We start from the raw sequence: 7,583 nt of genomic DNA on the forward strand, positions 1-7,583 counted from the left end.
ATTCACAGAGTCCCCCCTTCGGATCTCCTGCAGAGCTGGTTTAGAGGTCATGAACTCCTTTAGTTTTTGTTTTTCTGAGAAAGCCTTTATCTCTCCTATTCTGAATGATAGCCTTGCTTATAAAGGATTCTTGGCTGCATTTTTTCCTGTTCAGCACATTGAATATTTCCTGCCACTCCCTTGTAGTTTGCCAAGTTTCAGTGGACAGGTCTGCTGCTACTCTTATGTGTCTACCATTTTAGGTTAAGGACCATTTGTCCCTAGCCACTTTCAGAATTCTCTCTTTATCTTTTTATTTTTCTAGTTTCACTATGATCTGTCATGGTTTTGACCTGTTTTTGTTGATTTTGAAGGAAGTTCTCTGTGCCTCTTGGACTTGAATGCCTGTTTACTTCCCCCTATTAGGGAAGTTCTCAGCTATAATTTGTTCAAATAAACCTTCTGCCCCTTTCACTCTTTTTCTGGAACTCCTATGATACGGATATTGTTTCATTTCATGGAACCTCTTAGCCCTCTAATTCTCCCCTCGTGATCTAGTAATTTCTTTTCCTTCTTTATTTAGCTTCATTATTTTCCATAATTTTTTCTTATGTTTCACCTATTCTCTCTTCAGCTTCTTCCATCCTCACTGTCACTGTATCTAGTTTATTTTGCATCTCATTCATAGCATTTCTTAATTCATTGTGACTAGTTCTTTTTTTTTAAATGTTTATTTATTTTTGAGAGAAAGAGACAAAGCACAAGTGGGGGAGGGGTAGAGAGAGAAGGAGACACAGAATCTGAAGTAGGCTCCAGGCTCCGAGCTGTCATCCCAGAGCCTGATGCAGGGCTTGAACCCATGAACCACGGGATCATGACCTGAGCCAAAGTCGGACACTTAACCAACTGAGCCACCCAGGCACCCCTCATTGTGACTAGTTCTTATGTCTTTTATCTCTGCGGCAATAGATTCTTTGCTGTCTTCTATGCTTTTTCAAGCCCTGCTAGTAGTCTTATAACTTTTATTCTAAATTCTTTTTCAGATATATTGTTTATATCTGTTTTGAGCAATTCTCTGGCTGTTATTTTTTCCTCAATTTTCTTTTGGAGAGAATTCATCCCTTTCATCATTTTGGCAAAGTTTCTGTCTTTTGTGTGTTTTAATACCTTGTTTTGTTATGTGTCCTGCCCCTGTGAGTACTACTATATTAAATAGGGGTTATATACTTTCCAGGGCCTGACACTTCAGAACATGTTTTTGGTGTGTGCTGCACGCACTCTGTTGTGCTTTGGCTTCTTAGTCCTCTGAAAGCTCCTCCTTGCTTGTAGTGGTGGAGTGTTTGGAGCTTCAAACAAGTGTGCTCTGAATTTTAATTTTTTTAATGTTTATTTATTATTGAGAGGCAGAGAGAGACAGAGCATGAGCATGGAAGGGGCAGACAGCAGGGGAGACACAGAAAATGAAGGAGGCTCCAGGCTCTTAGCTGTTAGCACAGAGCCCAACATGGGGCTCAAACTCACAAACTGTGAGATTGTGACCTGAGGTGAAGTCAGATGCCCAACCGACTGAGCCACCCAGATACCCCAAACAGGTGTACTTTGATTTGTTCAATGAGGTAATCCTGGAATTAAAGGAAAAGGGGGGGGGGTTGTATAAGCCTGATACCATACAAGGAGAAAAATAAAAGTGGAGAAAAGAAGACCAAGCAGAGAATCAGGAAAACCAAAAGGCTAAATCCAGAGAGAGAGAGAGAAAGGAAAATAAAGAAGAAAAAGAAGATATTGAAAAGGTGTAAAAAGAATAGAGTAAAAATGCCTGGTTATACAAACAAAACAAAACAAAATTTATATATATAATACATAATTTGTATGTAATATACATATAACAAGAATTGACCAAAAACAAATCAGAAACTATGAGCCTGAATTGAAAAGGAAAAAAGAAGAGGATAGAAAGAAAAATAAAAGAGAAGTGAAGAGAAGAACAAAAGACAGACAAGTGACAAAAACAAAAACAAAAAAACAGTTGTCTGTTGGTGCCTGGGAGTGGTGGCTGTGCTGGTCTGGAGGAGAGGTAGTCCAGTTGGCTCAGTGACAGTTTTCCTCTAGTAGATAAGCAGTTGCCAGGCATATAGGGGCCGAGTTTGGCAGAACCGGGCCCCACCTCCATTGGGGGCTGCTTTACTGCTCTCTGAAGTCCTACTGTTTTGGTATTGTGAAGAAAAATGGCCTCACCCCACACTGTCTTCCCCAGGCGGGGAATCTCAACCCACACTGTTCAGGAAGCCCTCACAATATATCACTGATGATCAGCTTGCCCTGCTCCACAGTACTCCCGCACCACTTAGGCATTCTGGATGGAATTCAAACCCGATGTCTTAAGGGGCCCTGCACTGCATGTACCCCGTTCTGGTGTAGCACCACTCAGCCCTGCTGATAAAAGGCCTTCTGCTGGCACCTGCAGCATCTTTTGTCCTTTGGGGAGGCAATAAACTTTCCCACAGTACTCAAGGAAGGGGACTATTCTTTCCCAGTGCACCTGTGAGATCTCTACAGCACTCTGGGCTGGCTTGTTTCCACCCCCCCAGGCATGCACACACAGCTCTGGCTTTGCTCTGGAGAAAGTCACACGCTTTTGAAACCTCCAAGTTTCAGCTTCTAAGGCTGTTTGCAAAATATAAACTGGTAACTCCTTGTATTGTATTTCTCAGTCTCCATTCTGGAGAGGTTTTCCTCTTGTACTAACCAGATACAGAAGCCCTCTGCCGTTCCCTTTCTTTTGTCTCTGCACAGAAAGGGTCCTCTACCCTCTGTGCCTAACCCATTTAATCTCCTCCAATTCACATACACACAACTTGATCCTGCCAAGCTGTCTCCCTCCACCTGTGGAGATCCTTCTGCCACTCCACAGATTGCCTGAGTGTTTCAAGTGATCTGAGCTCAATACAACTGTGTTTGATGGATGAGGAAATTCCCGGTCTGCCTACTTCTCTGCCATTTTAACTCCCTCCTAAATAAGTAACATTTTAAAAGAAAAAAGTTAACTCCTCAGCAGGCCTTCCTCATTTCATCCAAGATTTAGTCTTTCCCTTTAATGTTCTCCTCCACTGTTTATATGCAGTTTCCATAACACTCCTCAGTCAGTACTATAATTTTTTGTTTCTTTTCAGTCATTCCTACAATGTTATGAACTTAAGTGTAAGACTCTTTTGTTAATGTCCCTCTGTCTCTTTCACAATGTGCACAATATCCGGCATATGATAGTTGCCCAGTACATTGTGTTTTGAATTAATACAAGCTTTTCAGTTCTACCTATGTTAATGAATTTCTTCCTACAGTTTCTTTGCTGTTGTCTCTTATTGCATTTATCACTATCTTGTATTAGAATTATTTACTTAGATTTGTTGTCTTTAAGAGATTGTGAACCTCTGGAGTTATAATAGGTGGTCAATTAGGATGGTGAAATAGTTTTTCTATAACTCCTAAATTAACATATGATGACAATGCTATCACAATAGTTAGTGATACCTCAGATGATAACTTTTTAGTATAATAATAGTCTCATTAGCCAAAAATAAGAATTAAATCTTTAAAATATGTGTATTTATTACACTGCTGCACTTATTCATGGAGACCTCACACATCCTACAGTCCTTTATTGAAAGGTATGCAGAAATCTATTAAGCTTTTTAAAAAATCTTTCAGTTTAGTTTCCAGAATGTCAAAGATTAATTTCGAAGACATTGATGGTATTTAGACCGACTTCAATAGACTAGTCGGGGAGAACATTAATAAGTAGGAACTGAGATTCCAAGACTGATAGAGATATTTACCTAAAGCACATACATTCTTTGAATGCATGAATGTCCCTTAATCTAGCTAAAATGTATTCATTTATACATTTGTTCATTCAGCAAATATTTTTGAGCAACTACTAGGGATTCTGAAGTATTAAGATGTAAATAAAATGTGGTCTTTGTCCTCAGGAAGGCAGTATAGCATACTGGCTAAGAACACATGAAATTAAATAAACTTACTTTTTAAATAATGCTTCTCTGCCAGTTACATGATCTTGAACAAGGTACTTAAACATTGTACCTTAGTTTAATCTTCTGTTAATAGGGATAATAATAGCTATTTTGTATGATTTCTATGAAGATTTAGGGGTAATAATGCACATGTAGTGCTATTCACAATTATTGCACATAATAACCACTCCAAAAGCATTTATTTTCAATCTTATTGTCTAAAAATAGAAGTGTTCTTTTCTGCAGTTTATGTTTTCATAATAGTACCAGTCATCTGCTTTATTGTAGCATATGACCTCATTCCAAATATTTACAGATAGACTTGCTATTCACACTTAGTACTCTTATCCTAATTCTCAGTCTCCATGAGGTTTGTGAGAACAACTTCTTAGTAGTGAGGATAGTAGTGAATGAAATTGAATTATCTTAACAATAAGAATGAAAGAGTTTCCATAAGACTGATAGTGGGAGAATATTATTTGAATGAAGCACTATAATTCTAAGAAAGATTCTAAATATATTAAAAAGTACTTTGTAAACGAAATGTTGATCACTCTAAGTTAGTGTGGGTTTACTAGGAATATATTATGCTAGACCAGTAGACCGGTGTTACCTATACTGTTGTCCCTTAGAGTATTGAATGTTAATAGGGTAGTTCTTTAAAAAGAAAATATGTCTTCTATGACCCAATAAATTTAGGAAAGATGAGATTAAGCAAAGTGAAACATATGTCTTCACATGTACATGTGAAAAGCCACATGCACTCTGTAAAGTCTTGCAGAGTTTTAATACACTAAAGTGTATTATAGATTTCCAATAGGGTAAACATAATATATAGTCTTTCCCAAATGTGAGCACAAAACTATTTTGTTGTGTGTATGAGTGCATTACTTATCAACATTATCTCAAACTAATATTTTATAAAATACAGTTTTGGAAATACAGTGCTAATTTAAGTTTCTTTATAGAATCACTAGAGTAGTAGAAAGGAGAATGAGCAGACATATTATATTTTAATTTTTGGAAGGAATTTGAAAAAAATTATTTTGTTATTAATATAAGATGGAAAAGTGTCTTCTAGATCAAATTTAAACATTATGCTTTCATACTTTCTAAAATAATTTTGAAAACATATATATCACTCACATTTTTAAATAGACAGAAAATGTTTTTATCATCATTTTTAAATTATTTAAAATATTTTGGATCTCAGATGCACAGAATTGACTTTATTACAAATATTTTCACATATACACTCTCTTGATTGTTCTCATACATGGATTACTTTTAGTTATTTATTTTAGTAAATCAGTTTTTATAATGTAATAAGCATGCACAAACCCAACAGCCAAAATGAAAGTTAGACCATGACAATGATTTTACATTTAACCATATATTTTCCTCCTGCTATTCCACTTCTTTGGGTGACTTACCTTGATTCCATGTTTAGTGTTCCCTGAATTTCTACTTTATTTAGCTTTATTGAATTTAAATGTATTCTGAAGATGTATATAATTTTAGCTATTTTTTTAATTTAAGAAAGATTTATGCCATAAGTAATCTTTTAAAACAATATTTTCATACAATGTTATATTGCTAACATTCATTAAGTTTTTATGTCTCTTTAGTTTATTATTTAAAAAGAAACATTTAATTATGTAACATATATAAGACATACATAACAAGAAAAGTGTCCAAATCAAATGTACAGCTTCATTAACTTAAATAAACACAACTATGTAACTACTATCTACATCTACATAAATAATAGCTTTATTATTGGGGAATGAGAGACCTAAGACGGTGGTGTAGTAGGAGGACCCTAGGCTTGCCTCATGCCTCAAACACAGCTAGATAACCACCAAATTAACCTGAATACTCAAGAAACTGAATTGAGGGCTGATAGAACAAACTGCACAACAAGAGGGTCAGGAAAGGCCACTTCAAGGAAGGTAGGAAGTGAATGTTTTGGGGGAGAAACAGATCATGGATGCTGTGGAGGGGATGGAGCCCTGTTTGCAGAGAAATGCAAGAGAGAGAGAAAGGAGAACACAGGAGATTGCTCAAAGAGAGCACTTCCCCAAAGGCATTGGCTGGGGAAAATGAAAGGGGCTGATTTTCATGAGTTTTTGCAACCAGTGGGGCTCAAAGACTGGAGTCTTAGAGGTTCATGGCATGGCTGGAATAGAACCCTCAGGGCACTGCCCTATTTCTGGAGAGAAGGCAGGCAGGTATCCCTGGGGCAGACAGCATGATCTATTACCTAAGATGAAATAGGAGAGACTGTTCCCTCTTCTTAGAGTGCATCTGTGAAAGGCAGCATAGCCTCTTCAGGGACAAAAGAGCTGGTAGGTGCCGTTTCCTCCCCTGCCCCTCAGCACAGGAGCGTAAACCCCTGCTAAGGGTGGCTAACACAGACACTGGCTGTTTAGCCTGCTTTGCTCCAAATCCCAAGCCCTGATGCTGTGCCATGAATGCCCTTCTGGGTCAAACTTGCATTTGTCCCAGTGCAGTGAGAGAGACCCTTTTCCAGAGGACCATCACAGGTCCTTGCCACACCAAGTCTCTGAAATTTGTCATTTTAAAAGTCAGCAGTCCTGGATAGGGTAGAGTTCAAGGTATGCCGCAATTGTGTTCAGGCAAGCAAGTAACCCGAAACAGACACTATGAAATCAACAATCTGAAAAATTCCTGTGATGCACAAGGGGAAGTTATTTGATACTCTGAAAGAGCTTCCCTGAGAACAGCAAACACAGACTCCCCTGTCCAGGGATCAAGGAGCTGGCTGGCACTATTATACACTCCCACCCCTCAGCATAAACCAACTTCATTAAACAACATAGTTCCAACACTGGCTGCCTAAACTGCTTATACCAAGTCCCACCCTCTTGCACTCCACTGATACTGCTTCTCTTCTCTCATGCAAGTGCACCTAATGACCAGTGCAGCAAGTCCCAACCCCCAGAAGATAAGCAGAACAGTTCTGCACACGCTATGGCTACTGACCATAGAGTTCTACAAAGCTTCAGTTCTAGTGGAAATAGAATCGTGTCTCTTTTAGCAAGGAGACCAGAGCTCACCTAACTTAAAACTCCTGACACCTTAACCAAGGTCCAAACACTGCCCACTGCAGGCAACGAGAAACAGTACAGATGACTGACCTGAGGGATACAGCAGCTAAAACACAGCAGCAAAGTGCACACAGCACAAACCAAAGACACTTCCTGTAGCACCAGGTTTTGGGCAATATGTGACCTTTTCTTCATAAAGGCATTGTCTTCAGGAGCAGATAACATAACCTACTTTGAACACAGAGAAGAGGACAGAGACCTAGACAAAATGCTAAGACAGAGGAATTCATCCCAAAAGAAAAAACAAGAAAAGGTCACAGTCACAACCAGGGATCTAATCAAAACAGGTATAAGTAATATGCCTGATCCATAAATTAAAGCAACATCATAAGGATACTAGCTGGACTTGAGAAAAATAAGGAAGATTTCAGGGAGACCCTTGCTACAGAGATAAAAGAGCTATAAAAAACTAGGATAAGATGAACAATGCAATAACCAAAATTCA

This window comes from Panthera tigris, chromosome X, assembly GCF_018350195.1.
Source record: "Panthera tigris isolate Pti1 chromosome X, P.tigris_Pti1_mat1.1, whole genome shotgun sequence".
In the NCBI taxonomy this organism is placed as follows: domain Eukaryota; kingdom Metazoa; phylum Chordata; class Mammalia; order Carnivora; family Felidae; genus Panthera; species Panthera tigris.